An 18695-nucleotide genomic window follows, 5' to 3' on the forward strand; every position below is an offset into this window, starting at 1 on the left:
TCTTGTTTAATCAAGCTTTAAGATGGTGATAGTAGGTAATGGATTATGGTAGTGGTTTTAAATACATTGATCAAGGTAGCAGTAGGAGTTTGATGGTATATGATTAGTGGTGGTGTGGTTTTGGTTTAAATTCGAAAAGATTACACAGATAATAGTATGTTGCGATGATCTGTGGTTGTGATTTGAAATGGTAACCAGGATTTTTAAGAAAGAGATAGACAAATATAGGAAGAGAGAAAGAAAAGAATTAGGTGATGGTTATGGTGTTGAATTACGACAAGAAGCAGTAGTAGGTATATGCATAACATGCCAGTGTATGATTTATATCACAATAGAAATAAATTTCATTTGTTTTGTAGTAGATAGTGATCGACAGATTCTTAATCAGGAACAGAAAAGGAGAAAAAAAAATAGATAAAGTAGATTGAGACTTCTAACAGAATTCTTACAATCTAAATCTCTGATATCTTATTAATTTGTTTTCATCTGAACACAATCGTGTGCTACAGAAATATATTTACATTCCAGATCTATATTTATATTTTTATATAATTGTTTTTGTTAGTTAATAATTATAATTACATTAATAATAATCAAAATACTAATAATAATAATAATTAATAGTAACATCAATAATAATAAGTCACAACTAATAATATTTATAATATTAACAAGAATAACAATTAGTATTAATAATATTATTATCAAATAAAATGTATCAATTTCCATAACTGTATATTATGTAATGAAATTAATAATATTAGTGATACTGATATTAATGTTAACATTGATATTAATATTGCTAATAAAAATGAAGAAATAACATTTATCATATTAAATTATTCATTATAATTATACATTATATGTTATATGATAATATGTGTTGTATTCTTATTATAAGTATTTTATATAATAAATGTATGCATATTAAATATAAAAAAATATAATTGTCTTATATATATATATATATATATATATATATATATATATATATATATATATATATATATATATATATATATATATATATATATATATATATATATTTATTATAATATTCTTTCATCATAGAATAAATTTAAACATATATTATTTATAATTTATATATATTTTCCAATATTCATATAATAAGAATTATTACTGAAATCATATTTATCTAATCAAAGATTTATAAAAAAAATAAATTCCTTATCTTGTATATATTATTTTACATATTTACTTCTAATAATTCAATCATCCTTATTATTTTCAATACATACATTTATGCATATATTTATTTACAAACAAATGTTCATGAATCGTCGAGCACAGTCAAAGGGTAATTAAATACATAAACATAGTTCCAAAATTTACGAGACTCAATATTACAGACTTTGCTTGTCATATCGAAATTATATAAAGATCAAGTTTAAATTTGGTCGGAAATTTCCGGGTCGTCACAGTACCTACCCGTTAAAGAAATTTCGTCCCGAAATTTGAGTGAGATGGTCATTGCTAACAATAAAAATGTTTTCATGACAAATATGAGTTGATACATAGAGTTTTATCATCATTGAGTAATATGGATAAAACAATTTGATTATTTGAAGAGTACGAATGAAGCTATTCATAAAAGAATGAAATGAGAAATAAAATAAGGTTACGTCTTAACTTCTGACGTAGTCAGGATTGAATTCAGAAAAAAAAAATAAGGTGCGTCTTAGCTTATGACGTTGTCTTGGTTGAATTCTGGAATTCAAGGGATTTAAAGAAAATCTTCAAAATCTAAAAGATTTGATTCTTCAGTGAATAATGGAATTAGGATCTCTATAATTAAATACGATGATTTGTCTCGATTACTCTGTCTGATATTTCCATTATAAATTTACATTTTCCGTTCCATTAGTTTCCACTACTTCTATACCTTCTTTCTCAGTTCATATATCCAAAAGATTATAATAATGCTTAATCCAGTTCTAATCCTTGTTCTTGTTCTGACTATCGCAATTATCGTTCTTCTTTTCCAACTTCCACCGGAAGAATTTGTTTATTTCTACTATGCTCTAGGGATTATTGTATTTATAATCCTCCCGTGTCTTTATATTGCTATACGCACTGATATCCACAGTTTGTAACTTCGGTGTTGTCATTGGGCTTTATATCTTCCCTTATACCTCGAAGTCCTTGTTTCTGTTTTCTATAATCATTGTCATCCACAGTTAATGTTCCCTTCTATTTGCTGCGATTTATACTCCCATTTTCACTTCGAAGCTTCATTCTTTCGTTTCTTCTTCTTGGGATTAAACATCTCTTGTAATGGTCCAGAATTCGCAGATATGAATTTCGAAATGAACATAGTTAACGTTCTAAGAAGGAAATTTGTAATGGCACGATCTTGATTTGTCAAATTACCAGATTTACTGAGGGTAGAACTATCAAGAATATATTTTCTTGATATGTTCAGAAGTTAAGTAGAATGAAAGAGTTATGTAACATGGCACGTGATGACGTTATGATTCTGTGAATCATCACGTCCCATTAGAAACTCAGCATGACTTATTGTAATATAATCACGTTGATCAAGTGTCATTATATTATACTAACTCATGCATCAGTCCTCAACATTACTTCAATAACATTCATATTTTTAAGCTCGAAAGTTTACAGAATATAGAAACTAACAGTTTCTATATGATGTAACACTGATATTGCGAAGAGATTAATGATTTCAGATAAGGATAGTTATGAAAATATCTTCAGAAATATGGAGGATATTTATAATGAAAGATACGATAATATCTTTGAATATCTAAGATCGGAGGATGATAGAAACTATTGTCTGTAAGGGTTTAGAGTAAAGAGCAAGATATTCACTAAAGACTTTTTAACAGACATTGAGTCATTTGGATTCTTTGAAGTCAAACTTATTCTTTGTGATTTGTCCACGGCTTTCTTCATAGTTTCGCATAATCTGCTTTTCGGTACTAAATTTTCTATTGAATGTTTTCAATATAATGATACACAGGAAGCACGAAGAGGTATATAATTTCGAACGAGAATATTTATGAAAATATCCTCAGAAATATCGAAGATATTGATGATGATATTTTAGAAATTTCTAAGTTCGATGGTTGATGGAGAAAGATTTTTCCGCAAGATTTTAACATGACTTCGGAGCAAGGTATTCTTTGAAGTTTTCATCGGATCCAGAATTATCTGGATTCTTTGAATATATGGTATGGTCCTTGTATTTATCCTCGGTCTCATCCGTTTTCCAGTTCCAACCTTTCTGAGCTTTTCCAACATACTATGCTTTATCATCAAACTTCTGATGATTAAGTGCGTTTATAGTTGTCTATGGTTTCTGCTGCTTCATTCAGCTTTTTCAACATTCAGAGTATTGATTGGTGACTGAGTGCTTTTCAGCATTTCAGAATGAGAGATCATAATTCTAAACGATAAATGTCATACATATAACTGTTGATGTAGATATGCTGTGAGTTTTCAAAGTATTGATTGCTGATTCCCGGTAATTGGTATGGCAGTTCTTGTTACAAGATGTGGATGAGTATATGATAGGGTTTCAATGAATAAATATAATTATTTGTCAGAGAGATTTAAGTCAAGAAGCAACGAGGTTGCTGGTGAAATGTCCCGTTCTTATTGATTAAAAACGTTCCATATTAATTGATTTCGTTGCGAGGTTTTGACCTCTATATGAGACGTTTTTCAAAGACTGCATTCATTTTTAAAACAAACCATAACCTTTATTTCATAAATAAAGGTTTAAAAAGCTTTACGTAGATTATCAAATAATGATAATCTAAAATATCCTGTTTACACACGACCATTACATAATGGTTTACAATACAAATATGTTACATCGAAATTAGTTTTTTGAATGCAGTTTTTACACAATATCATACAAAAATGGACTCCAAATCTTGTCCTTATTTTAGTATGCAACAGCGGAAGCTCTTAATATTCACCTGAGAATAAACATGCTTTAAACGTCAACAAAAATGTTAGTGAGTTATAGGTTTAACCTATATATATCAAATCGTAACAATAGACCACAAGATTTCATATTTCAATACACATCCCATACATAGAGATAAAAATCATTCATATGGTGAACACCTGGTAACCGACATTAACAAGATGCATATATAAGAATATCCCCATCATTCCGGGATCCTCCATCGGACATGATATAAATTTCAAAGTACTAAAGCATCCGGTACTTTGGATGGGGCTTGTTGGGCCCGATAGATCTATCTTTAGGATTCGCGTCAATTAGGGTGTCTGTTCCCTAATTCTTAGATTACCAGACTTAATAAAAAGGGGCATATTCGATTTTGATAATTCAACCATAGAATGTAGTTTCACGTACTTGTGTCTATTTTGTAAATCATTTATAAAACCTGCATGTATTCTCATCCCAAAAATATTAGATTTTAAAAGTGGGACTATAACTCACTTTCACAGATTTTTACTTCGTCGGGAAGTAAGACTTGGCCACTGGTTGATTCATGAACCTATAACAATATATACATATATATCAAAGTACGTTCAAAATATATTTACAACACTTTTAATATATTTTGATGTTTTAAGTTTATTAAGTCAGCTGTCCTCGTTAGTAACCTACAACTAGTTGTCCACAGTTAAATGTACATAAATAAATCGATAAATATTATCTTGAATCAATCCACGACCCAGTGTATACGTATCTCAGTATTGATCACAACTCAAACTATATATATTTTGGAATCAACCTCAACCCTGTATAGCTAACTCCAACATTCACATATAGAGTGTCTATGGTTGTTCCGAAATATATATAGATGTGTCGACATGATAGGTCGAAACATTGTATACGTGTCTATGGTATCTCAAGATTACATAATATACAATACAAGTTGATTAATTTATGGTTGGAATAGATTTGTTACCAATTTTCACGTAGCTAAAATGAGAAAAATTATCCAATTTTGTTTTACCCATAACTTCTTCATTTTAAATCCGTTTTGAGTGAATCAAATTGCTATGGTTTCTTATTGAACTCTATTTTATGAATCTAAACAGAAAAAGTATAGGTTTATAGTCGGAAAAGTAAGTTACAAGTCATTTTTGTAAAGGTAGTCATTTCAGTCGAAAGAACGACGTCTAGATGACCATTTTAGAAAACATACTTCCACTTTGAGTTTAACCATAATTTTTGGATATAGTTTCATGTTCATAATAAAAATCATTTTTCCAGAATAACAACTTTTAAATCAAAGTTTATCATAGTTTTTAATTAACTAACCCAAAACAGCCCGCGGTGTTACTACGACGGCGTAAATCCGGTTTTACGGTGTTTTTCGTGTTTCCGGGTTTTAAATCATTAAGTTAGCATATCATATAGATATAGAACATGTGTTTAGTTGATTTTAAAAGTCAAGTTAGAAGGATTAACTTTTGTTTTCGAACAAGTTTAGAATTAACTAAACTATGTTCTAGTGATTACAAGTTTAAACCTTCGAATAAGATAGCTTTATATGTATGAATCGAATGATGTTATGAACATCATTACTACCTTAAGTTCCTTGGATAAACCTACTGGAAAAGAGAAAAATGGATCTAGCTTCAATGGATCCTTGGATGGCTCGAAGTTCTTGAAGCAGAATCATGACACGAAAACAAGTTCAAGTAAGATCATCACTTGAAATAAGATTGTTATAGTTATAGAAATTGAACCAAAGTTTGAATATGATTATTACCTTGTATTAGAATGATAACCTACTGTAAGAAACAAAGATTTCTTGAGGTTGGATGATCACCTTACAAGATTGGAAGTGAGCTAGCAAACTTGAAAGTATTCTTGATTTTATGAAACTAGAACTTTTGGAATTTATGAAGAACACTTAGAACTTGAAGATAGAACTTGAGAGAGATCAATTAGATGAAGAAAATTGAAGAATGAAAGTGTTTGTAGGTGTTTTTGGTCGTTGGTGTATGGATTAGATATAAAGGATATGTAATTTTGTTTTCATGTAAATAAGTCATGAATGATTACTCATATTTTTTGTAATTTTATGAGATATTTCATGCTAGTTGCCAAATGATGGTTCCCACATGTGTTAGGTGACTCACATGGGCTGCTAAGAGCTGATTATTGGAGTGTATATACCAATAGTACATACATCTAAAAGCTGTGTATTGTACGAGTACGAATACGGGTGCATACGAGTAGAATTGTTGATGAAACTGAACGAGGATGTAATTGTAAGCATTTTTGTTAAGTAGAAGTATTTTGATAAGTGTATTTAAGTCTTTCAAAAGTGTATAAATACATATTAAAACACTACATGTATATACATTTTAACTGAGTCGTTAAGTCATCGTTAGTCGTTACATGTAAGTGTTGTTTTGAAACCTTTAGGTTAACGATCTTGTTAAATGTTGTTAACCCAATGTTTATAATATCAAATGAGATTTTAAATTATTATATTATCATGATATTATCATGTATGAATATCTCTTAATATGAAATATATACATTAAATGTCTTTACAACGATAATCGTTACATATATGTCTCGTTTAAAAATCATTAAGTTAGTAGTCTTGTTTTTACATATGTAGTTCATTGTTAATATACTTAATGATATGTTTACTTATCATAGTATCATGTTAACTATATATATATCCATATATATGTCATCATATAGTTTTTACAAGTTTTAATGTTCGTGAATCACCGGTCAACTTGGGTGGTCAATTGTCTATATGAAACATATTTCAATTAATCAAGTCTTAAAAAGTTTGATTGCTTAACATGTTGGAAACATTTAATCATGTAAATATCAATCTCAATTAATATATATAAACATGGAAAAGTTCGGGTCACTACAGTACCTACCCGTTAAATAAATTTCGTCCCGAAATTTTAAGCTGTTGAAGGTGTTGACGAATCTTCGGGAAATAGATGCGGGTATTTCTTCTTCATCTGATCTTCATGCTCCCAGGTGAACTCGGGTCCTCTACGAGCATTCCATCGAACCTTAACAATTGGTATCTTGTTTTGCTTAAGTCTTTTAACCTCACGATCCATTATTTCGACGGGTTCTTCGATGAATTGAAGTTTTTCGTTGATTTGGATTTCATCTAACAGAATAGTGAGATCTTCTTTAGCAAAACATTTCTTTAAATTCGAGACGTGGAAAGTGTTATGTACAGCCGCGAGTTGTTGAGGTAACTCTAGTCGGTAAGCTACTGGTCCGATACGATCAATAATCTTGAATGGTCCAATATACCTTGGATTTAATTTCCCTCGTTTACCAAATCGAACAACGCCTTTCCAAGGTGCAACTTTAAGCATGACCATCTCTCCAATTTCAAATTCTATATCTTTTCTTTTAATGTCAGCGTAGCTCTTTTGTCGACTTTGGGCGGTTTTCAACCGTTGTTGAATTTGGATGATCTTCTCGGTAGTTTCTTGTATAATCTCTGGACCCGTAATCTGTCTATCCCCCACTTCACTCCAACAAATCGGAGACCTGCACTTTCTACCATAAAGTGCTTCAAATGGCGCCATCTCAATGCTTGAATGGTAGCTGTTGTTGTAGGAAAATTCTGCTAACGGTAGATGTCGATCCCAACTGTTTCCGAAATCAATAACACATGCTCGAAGCATGTCTTCAAGCGTTTGTATCGTCCTTTCGCTCTGCCCATCAGTTTGTGGATGATAGGCAGTACTCATGTCTAGACGAGTTCCTAATGCTTGCTGTAATGTCTGCCAGAATCTTGAAATAAATCTGCCATCCCTATCAGAGATAATAGAGATTGGTATTCCATGTCTGGAGATGACTTCCTTCAAATACAGTCGTGCTAACTTCTCCATCTTGTCATCTTCTCTTATTGGCAAGAAGTGTGCTGATTTGGTGAGACGGTCAACTATTACCCAAATAGTATCAAAACCACTTGCAGTCCTTGGCAATTTAGTGATGAAATCCATGGTAATGTTTTCCCATTTCCATTCTGGGATTTTGGGTTGTTGAAGTAGACCTGATGGTTTCTGATGCTCAGCTTTGACCTTAGAACACGTCAAACATTCTCCTACGTATTTAGCAACATCGGCTTTCATACCCGGCCACCAAAAATGTTTCTTGAGATCCTTGTACATCTTCCCCGTTCCAGGATTTATTGAGTATCTGGTTTTATGAGCTTCTCTAAGTACCATTTCTCTCATATCTCCAAATTGTGGTACCCAAATCCTTTCAGCCCTATACCGGGTTTCGTCTTCCCGAATATTAAGATGCTTCTCCGATCCTTTGGGTATTTCATCCTTTAAATTTCCCTCTTTTAAAACTCCTTGTTGCGCCTCCTTTATTTGAGTAGTAATGTTATTATGAATCATTATATTCATAGATTTTACTCGAATGGGTTCTCTGTCCTTCCTGCTCAAGGCATCGGCTACCACATTTGCCTTCCTCTGGTGGTAACGAATCTCAAAGTCTTAATCATTCAATAATTCAATCCACCTACGCTGCCTCATATTCAGTTGTTTCTGATTAAATATGTGTTGAAGACTTTTGTGGTCGGTATATATAATACTTTTGACCCCATATAAGTAGTGCCTCCAAGTCTTTAATGCAAAAACAACCGCGCCTAATTCCAAATCATGCGTCGTATAATTTTGTTCGTGAATCTTCAATTGTCTAGACGCATAAGCAATCACCTTCGTTCGTTGCATTAATACACAACTGAGACCTTGCTTTCATGCATCACAATAAATCACAAAATCATCATTCCCTTCAGGCAATGACAATATAGGTGCCGTAGTTAGCTTTTTCTTCAATAACTGAAACGCTTTCTCTTGTTCATCATTCCATTCAAATTTCTTCCCTTTATGCGTTAATGCAGTCAAGGGTTTTGCTATTCTGGAAAAGTCTTGGATGAACCTTCTGTAGTAACCAGCTAGTCCTAAAAACTGGCGTATGTGTTTCGGAGTTTTCGGGGTTTCCCACTTTTCAACAGTTTCTATCTTTGCCGGATCCACCTTAATACCTTCTTTTTTCACTATGTGACCGAGGAATTGAACTTCTTCCAACCAAAATGCACACTTTGAAAACTTAGCGTACAATTCTTCCTTCCTCAATACTTCTAACACCTTTCTCAAATGTTCACCATGTTCTTGGTCATTCTTTGAGTAAATAAGTATGTCATCAATGAAAACAATGACAAACTTGTCAAGGTATGGTCCACACACTCGGTTCATAAGGTCCATGAACACAGCTGGTGCATTAGTTAAACCAAACGGCATGACCATAAACTCGTAATGACCGTAACGTGTTCTGAAAGCACTCTTTGGAATATCATCTTCTTTCACCCGCATTTGATGATACCCGGAACGTAAGTCAATCTTTGAATAAACAGACGAGCCTTGTAGTTGATCAAATAAGTCATCGATTCTCGGTAGTGGGTAGCGGTTCTTGATGGTAAGTTTGTTCAACTCTCGGTAGTCGATACACAACCTGAATGTACCATCTTTCTTCTTGACAAACAAAACAGGAGCTCCCCACGGTGATGTGCTTGGTCGAATGAAACCACGCTCTAAAAGTTCTTGTAATTGGCTTTGCAGTTCTTTCATCTCGCTGGGTGCGAGTCTGTAAGGAGCACGAGCTATTGGTGCAGCTCCTGGTACAAGATCTATTTGAAATTCAACGGATCGATGTGGGGGTAATCCCGGTAATTCTTTCGGAAATACATCAGGAAATTCTTTTGCGACGGGAACATCATTGATGCTCTTTTCTTCAGTTTGTACTTTCTCGACGTGTGCTAGAACAGCATAGCAACCTTTTCTTATTAGTTTTTGTGCCTTCAAATTACTAATAAGATGTAGCTTCGTGTTGCCCTTTTCTCCGTACACCATTAAGGGTTTTCCTTTTTCTCGTATAATGCGAATTGCATTTTTGTAACAAACGATCTCCGCTTTCACTTCTTTCAACCAGTCCATACCGATTATCACATCAAAACTCCCCAACTCTACTGGTATCAAATCAATCTTAAATGTTTCGCTAACCAGTTTAATTTCTCGATTCCGACATATATTATCTGCTGAAATTAATTTACCATTTGCTAATTCGAGTAAAAATTTACTATCCAAAGGCGTCAATGGACAACTTAATTTAGCACAAAAATCTCTACTCATATAGCTTCTATCCGCACCCGAATCAAATAAAACGTAAGCAGATTTATTGTCAATAAGAAACATACCCGTAACAAGCTCCGGGTCTTCCTGTGCCTCTGCCGCATTAATATTGAAAACTCTTCCACGGCCTTGTCCATTCGTGTTCTCCTGGTTCGGGTAATTTCTAATAATGTGGCCCGGTTTTCCACATTTATAACAAACTACATTGGCATAACTTGCTCCGACACTACTTGCTCCGCCATTACTCGTTCCGACACCATTTGTTCCTTTCGTTCTATTAACCCCTGGTCCGTAGACCTCACACTTCGCCGCGCTATGACCATTTCTTTTACACTTGTTGCAAAATTTGGTGCAGAACCCCGAGTGATTCTTTTCACACCTTTGGCATAGCTGCTTCTGATTGTTGTTGTTGTTGCGGTTATTATTGTTGTTGGGATGATTGTTGTAGTTGCTGTTGTTGTTGTTGTTGTTGTTGGGCCGTTTGTTGTAGTTGCGATTGATGTTGCGATTGTTGGGATAATTGTTGCGATTATTGTTGTAATTGCTGTTGTTGTTGTATTGGTGATTCTTATCACCGTTTTCCTCCCACTTTCTTTTGACTTGCTTCACATTGGCCTCTTCAGCAGTCTGTTCTTTAATTCTTTCTTCAATTTGGTTCACGAGTTTGTGAGCCATTCTACATGCCTGTTGTATGGAGGCGGGCTCGTGTGAACTTATATCTTCTTGGATTCTTTCCGGTAATCCTTTCACAAGCGCGTCGATCTTCTCTTCCTCATCTTCGAATGCTCCTGGACACAATAGGCACAATTCTGTGAATCGTCTTTCGTACGTGGTAATATCAAATCCTTGGGTTCGTAACCCTCTAAGTTCTGTCTTGAGCTTATTGACCTCGGTTCTGGGACGGTACTTCTCGTTCATCAAGTGCTTGAATGCTGACCACGGTAGTGCGTACGCATCGTCTTGTCCCACTTGCTCTAGATAGGTATTCCACCATGTTAACGCAGAACCTGTGAAGGTATGCGTAGTGTACTTTACTTTGTCCTCTTCAGTACACTTACTTATGGCAAACACCGATTCGACCTTCTCGGTCCACCGTTTCAATCCGATCGGTCCTTCGGTTCCATCAAATTCCAAAGGTTTACAGGCAGTGAATTCTTTGTAGGTGCATCCTACACGATTTCCTGTACTGCTAGATCCAAGGTTATTGTTGGTATGTAGCGCAGCCTGTACTGCGGCTATGTTTGAAGCTAGAAAAGTACGGAATTCCTCTTCATTCATATTCACGGTGTGTCGAGTAGTCGGTGCCATTTCCTTCAAAATAGTTAAATGGAACAAGTTAATCATACAGAATATTAAGAGTAGTTAATAGTATTTCGTAGCATAATATGAACTCATTTATAAAAGCTTTTTCTTCATATTAGCGTTTTATAAGTTTAAATTCGGGTAGTACCTACCCGTTAAGTTCATACTTAGTAGCTAATATACAATTCAACTACTACAATTCTATATGAAAAACTGATTATAATAATATTTCGCGTTCAAACTTTTATACAATATTTTACAAACTTACAATACCGCTTATTTTACATAAAGCATGAAATATAGCACACAATAACTTTGATACAAGATAGTTGTGAAGATAATTCTAGCTAGTACACAAGTCGTTCAGCAAAGGCAATAAAGACACGTAATTCATATGTCCAGAAACAAGTCATGCATTCTGGTTTTACTAGGACTACTTCCCATCCTTGGTCTTGTGCAACATAACCGTTATGGCCGTTGATAAGACAGCGTGTTGTAACGTCGTCAAAGGGACGAGGGTTACGTAATGTCCAACAGTCCCGTAATAATCTAAAAACCTCATTTCTTACCCCAATTACCGACTCCGTCACTTGTGGAAACGTTTTGTTTAATAGTTGTAGCCCGATGTTCTTGTTCTCACTTTGGTGAGAAGCGAACATTACTAATCCGTAAGCATAACATGCTTCTTTATGTTGCATGTTAGCCGCTTTTTCTAAATCACGAAGTCCAATATTCGGATATATTGAGTCAAAATAATTTCTTAACCCGTTGCGTAAAATAGCATTTGGGTTCCCCGCAATATATGCGTCAAAGTAAACACATCGTAACTTATGGGTTTCCCAATGTGATATCCCCCATCTTTCAAACGAAAGTCTCTTATAAACCAAGACATTCTTGGAACATTCTTCGAATGTCTTACAAACTGATCTCGCCTTAAATAGTTGTGCCGAGGAATTCTGGCCGACTCTAGACAAGATTTCATCAATCATGTCTCCGGGTAGGTCTCTTAAAATATTGGGTTGTCTATCCATTTTGTGTTTTTAAACTGTAAAATAGACAAGAGTTAGATTCATAAAAAAAATACTTGTTAATACAAGCAATTTTTACATATATCATAAAGCATAAGAACACTATATTACATATATTACACCACACGAATACAACTATCTTATTCCGACTCGCTCGTTTCTTCTTCTTCGGTTTTGGTTCGTTTTGCCAAGTTTCTAGGGATATATGATGTTCCCCTAATACGAGCCATCGTTGTCCACATTGGTTTAGAAAAACCTGGTGGTTTAGAGGTTCCCGGGTCATTGTTACAACTTAAGGACTTCGGGCGTTGACGATACATATAAAGTTCATCGGGGTTGGAATTAGATTTCTCTATTTTTATGCCCTTTCCCTTATTATTTTCTTTTGCCTTTTTAATTCAGTTGGGGTAATTTCTATAACATCATCGGAATTCTCGTCGGAATCCGATTCATCGGAGAATTGGTAATCCTCCCAATATTTTGCTTCCTTGGCGGAAACACCATTGACCATAATTAACCTTGGTCGGTTGGTTGAGGATTTTCTTTTACTTAACCGTTTTATTATTTCCCCCACCGGTTCTATTTCTTCATCCGGTTCCGATTCTTCTTCCGGTTCCGATTCTTCTTCCGGTTCCGACTCTTCTTCCGGTTCCTCTTCGGGAACTTGTGAATCAGTCCACGAATCATTCCAATTTACATTTGACTCTTCATTATTATTAGGTGAGTCAATGGGACTTGTTCTAGAGGTAGACATCTATCACATAATATCAAACGCGTTAAGAGATTAATATATCACATAATATTCACATGTTAAAAATATATAGTTTCCAACAAAATTTGTTAAGCAATCATTTTTCAAGTAAACACGGTCGAAGTCCAGACTCACTAATGCATCCTAACAAACTCGATAAGACACACTAATGAAAAATTCTGGTTCTCTAAGACCAACGCTCTGATACCAACTGAAATGTCCCGTTCTTATTGATTAAAAACGTTCCATATTAATTGATTTCGTTGCGAGGTTTTGACCTCTATATGAGACGTTTTTCAAAGACTGCATTCATTTTTAAAACAAACCATAACCTTTATTTCATAAATAAAGGTTTAAAAAGCTTTACGTAGATTATCAAATAATGATAATCTAAAATATCCTGTTTACAAACGACCATTACATAATGGTTTACAATACAAATATGTTACATCGAAATTAGTTTCTTGAATGCAGTTTTTACACAATATCATACAAAAATGGACTCCAAATCTTGTCCTTATTTTAGTATGCAACAGCGGAAGCTCTTAATATTCACCTGAGAATAAACATGCTTTAAACGTCAACAAAAATGTTGGTGAGTTATAGGTTTAACCTATATATATCAAATCGTAACAATAGACCACAAGATTTCATATTTCAATACACATCCCATACATAGAGATAAAAATCATTCATATGGTGAACACCTGGTAACCGACATTAACAAGATGCATATATAAGAATATCCCCATCATTCCGGGATCCTCCATCGGACATGATATAAATTTTGAAGTACTAAAGCATCCGGTACTTTGGATGAGGCTTGTTGGGCCCGATAGATCTATCTTTAGGATTTGCGTCAATTAGGGTGTCTGTTCCCTAATTCTTAGATTACCAGACTTAATAAAAAGGGGCATATTCGATTTCGATAATTCAACCATAGAATGTACTTTCACGTACTTGTGTCTATTTTGTAAATCATTTATAAAACCTGCATGTATTCTCATCCCAAAAATATTAGATTTTAAAAGTGGGACTATAACTCACTTTCACAGATTTTTACTTCGTCGGGAAGTAAGACTTGGCCACTGGTTGATTCACGAACCTATAACAATATATACATATATATCAAAGTATGTTCAAAATATATTTACAACACTTTTAATATATTTTGATGTTTTAAGTTTATTAAGTCAGCTGTCCTCGTTAGTAACCTACAACTAGTTGTCCACAGTTAAATGTACATAAATAAATCGATAAATATTATCTTGAATCAATCCACGACCCAGTGTATACGTATCTCAGTATTGATCACAACTCAAACTATATATATTTTGGAATCAACCTCAACCCTGTATAGCTAACTCCAACATTCACATATAGAGTGTCTATGGTTGTTCTGAAATATATACAGATGTGTCGACATGATAGGTCGAAACATTGTATACGTGTCTATGGTATCTCAAGATTACATAATATACAATACAAGTTGATTAATTTATGGTTGGAATAGATTTGTTACCAATTTTCACGTAGCTAAAATGAGAAAAATTATCCAATTTTGTTTTACCCATAACTTCTTCATTTTAAATCCGTTTTGAGTGAATCAAATTGCTATGGTTTCTTATTGAACTCTATTTTATGAATCTAAACAGAAAAAGTATAGGTTTATAGTCGGAAAAGTAAGTTACAAGTCATTTTTGTAAAGGTAGTCATTTCAGTCGAAAGAACGACGTCTAGATGACCATTTTAGAAAACATACTTCCACTTTGAGTTTAACCATAATTTTTGGATATAGTTTCATGTTCATAATAAAAATCATTTTTCCAGAATAACAACTTTTAAATCAAAGTTTATCATAGTTTTTAATTAACTAACCCAAAACAGCCCGCGGTGTTACTACGACGGCGTAAATCCGGTTTTACGGTGTTTTTCGTGTTTCCAGGTTTTAAATCATTAAGTTAGCATATCATATAGATATAGAACATGTGTTTAGTTGATTTTAAAAGTCAAGTTAGAAGGATTAACTTTTGTTTGCGAACAAGTTTAGAATTAACTAAACTATGTTCTAGTGATTACAAGTTTAAACCTTCGAATAAGATAGCTTTATATGTATGAATCGAATGATGTTATGAACATCATTACTACCTTAAGTTCCTTGGATAAACCTACTGGAAAAGAGAAAAATGGATCTAGCTTCAATGGATCCTTGGATGGCTCGAAGTTCTTGAAGCAGAATCATGACACGAAAACAAGTTCAAGTAAGATCATCACTTGAAATAAGATTGTTATAGTTATAGAAATTGAACCAAAGTTTGAATATGATTATTACCTTGTATTAGAATGATAACCTACTGTAAGAAACAAAGATTTCTTGAGGTTGGATGATCACCTTACAAGATTGGAAGTGAGCTAGCAAACTTGAAAGTATTCTTGATTTTATGAAACTAGAACTTTTGGAATTTATGAAGAACACTTAGAACTTGAAGATAGAACTTGAGAGAGATCAATTAGATGAAGAAAATTGAAGAATGAAAGTGTTTATAGGTGTTTTTGGTCGTTGGTGTATGGATTAGATATAAAGGATATGTAATTTTGTTTTCATGTAAATAAGTCATGAATGATTACTCATATTTTTGTAATTTTATGAGATATTTCATGCTAGTTGCCAAATGATGGTTCCCACATGTGTTAGGTGACTCACATGGGCTGCTAAGAGCTGATCATTGGAGTGTATATACCAATAGTACATACATCTAAAAGCTGTGTATTGTACGAGTACGAATACGGGTGCATACGAGTAGAATTGTTGATGAAACTGAACGAGGATGTAATTGTAAGCATTTTTGTTAAGTAGAAGTATTTTGATAAGTGTATTGAAGTCTTTCAAAAGTGTATAAATACATATTAAAACACTACATGTATATACATTTTAACTGAGTCGTTAAGTCATCGTTAGTCGTTACATGTAAGTGTTGTTTTGAAACCTTTAGGTTAACGATCTTGTTAAATGTTGTTAACCCAATGTTTATAATATCAAATGAGATTTTAAATTATTATATTATCATGATATTATCATGTATGAATATCTCTTAATATGATATATATACATTAAATGTCTTTACAACGATAATCGTTACATATATGTCTCGTTTAAAAATCATTAAGTTAGTAGTCTTGTTTTTACATATGTAGTTCATTGTTAATATACTTAATGATATGTTTACTTATCATAGTATCATGTTAACTATATATATATCCATATATATGTCATCATATAGTTTTTACAAGTTTTAACGTTCGTGAATCACCGGTCAACGTGGGTGGTCAATTGTCTATATGAAACATATTTCAATTAATCAAGTCTTAAAAAATTTGATTGCTTAACATGTTGGAAACATTTAATCATGTAAATATCAATCTCAATTAATATATATAAACATGGAAAAGTTCGGGTCACTACAGCTGGTACGTCTGCTGGTAATATGGTGGGATATAAAAGAATTCTCCGGTATTAAAAGGGTAATCATATATATCAAGATTATAGTAAGGCTACTTCTAATGAAAAGTCGAAGTTGACTTGCTGGAGCTGTGACAAAATTGGCTACTTTGAAAAGGGATCGCAAAGTTATTTTTGTTAATAAATGCTAAAGGATCTGACGCGGTTACATGTTAAACTTTTACTCAGTTGCCGAGAGTTTCTCAGGTGCATAACTATATGCATAAATCTTTCCTTCCGTAGATGAAGTGCGGTTGATTCATCCTCTCGATTGAGGTATTTTCAAGAATCATGAAAGGTTTGAACGCAGATTGTAATCGTCAGGATACAAATGAGGTTTAAGATGAAATCAAGTGGCAACTTGAAGAATTGTTTAGTTTCATATGTTATAATCAATATTTTAATTCATTTTAATTGTCCAATGATGATAGTCTACAGTTGATAGTCCACAATTAGCAATTTAATAATTCATATATAGTTTAACATGTAATATTCGAATTAATTAATACGTATCGTGACCCGTATTTGTCTCAGACTCGATCACAACTCAAAGTATATATATTATTATAGAATCAACCTCAACCCTGTATAGAGAACTCGATCATTACTGCATATAGAGTGTCTTTGGTGATTCCAAATAATATATATAGATGCGTCGATATGATATGTCAAAACCTTGTATACGTGTCCCGATATTTAAAGTGAGTAAAATAATTAACAGAAAATAAATGACGATAAATAAAGTGCGTAAAGTAAATAACAGAAATTAAATGACGTTAAATAAAATTGCGAGAATTAGAATTGCGATAAAATAAATTGCGATAATTAAATTGCGATAAATAAAATGTAATATGGAATTATCATTTAGCTAGGAACAGTTAGCTAGGATTTTGTTAGCGTGGTTTCTTAACAAAATTTCATATTGTCAATTAGTCTGTTTCTAATCAATTTTTATTGTGTATATTATTTCTTCATTATGCCACTTGTTGGATTCTGATAGGTCAAAATCCAAATATAAAATTGAATGAAAATAGTTATTTTGTGGTGAACGGATTCGTATAGCTGTGATTGTAAGTAGGATAGTAAATAACAGTTGAATCAGATTCGAAGAATGTACAATGTAGCTTATTAATGTGAAATCTAAATATTCCTCGGGTATTACCTACCCGTTAAAATATTTTCACCATTAACAGTTTGTACGAAAGAATTTTTAATTACAATCTTTATGTAAATATATATACATATATATTTTCTTCAGATTTAATCATGGAATTAATGAGTTAATGTGATATTAATCTCATTTGATTTACCATTAGAACAAGAATATATAATCTCTGAAACATTAGAGATTACATAATCGCCATGTTCCGTGAAGAAAAATGATACAGAACGATTCGTAGAATGAAAATTAATCGATGTAGAACAAGGTGTAAAATGAAGATTATGCTCGAGGTACAGAATGAGATGTTGAGGCATGGATTGTTGATGGTACTGGTGCTGTTACTGATGGTACTGTTGGTGCCGGTGATGTTGGTGAAGCTGGTAAGTTTTTCACCATATTCTCCCAATTGATTACTCGAGCGCGAAGTTCATTGAGTTCTTCTATTATTCCGGGATGATTGTCGGTCGAAATGAGCGGATGAATAAGGTTTAGAATTGTGGATAAAATATAATCGTGGTGAGGTATTCGGGAAATGAGGGTGAAAATGGTGTTTCGGATTGGTTCGCCGGTAAGTGCTTCAGGTTCATCGTCAAGAGGTGAATTCGGTTGGTGGAAGGGATCGCCTTCTTCGCGTCTCCATTGATTAAGTCGACTACGAATGCATCAGATGAATTGGGGATGGCTGATTGATTGATTCATTCTGGTGACATCGCTTTCGGAGCTTAGGTGAATATCCATGTCGGAATAGCTGTCGGAATAACTATCGAAATAGTTATC

This window comes from Rutidosis leptorrhynchoides, chromosome 9 (genome assembly GCF_046630445.1).
Source record: "Rutidosis leptorrhynchoides isolate AG116_Rl617_1_P2 chromosome 9, CSIRO_AGI_Rlap_v1, whole genome shotgun sequence".
Classification (NCBI taxonomy): Eukaryota; Viridiplantae; Streptophyta; class Magnoliopsida; order Asterales; family Asteraceae; genus Rutidosis; species Rutidosis leptorrhynchoides.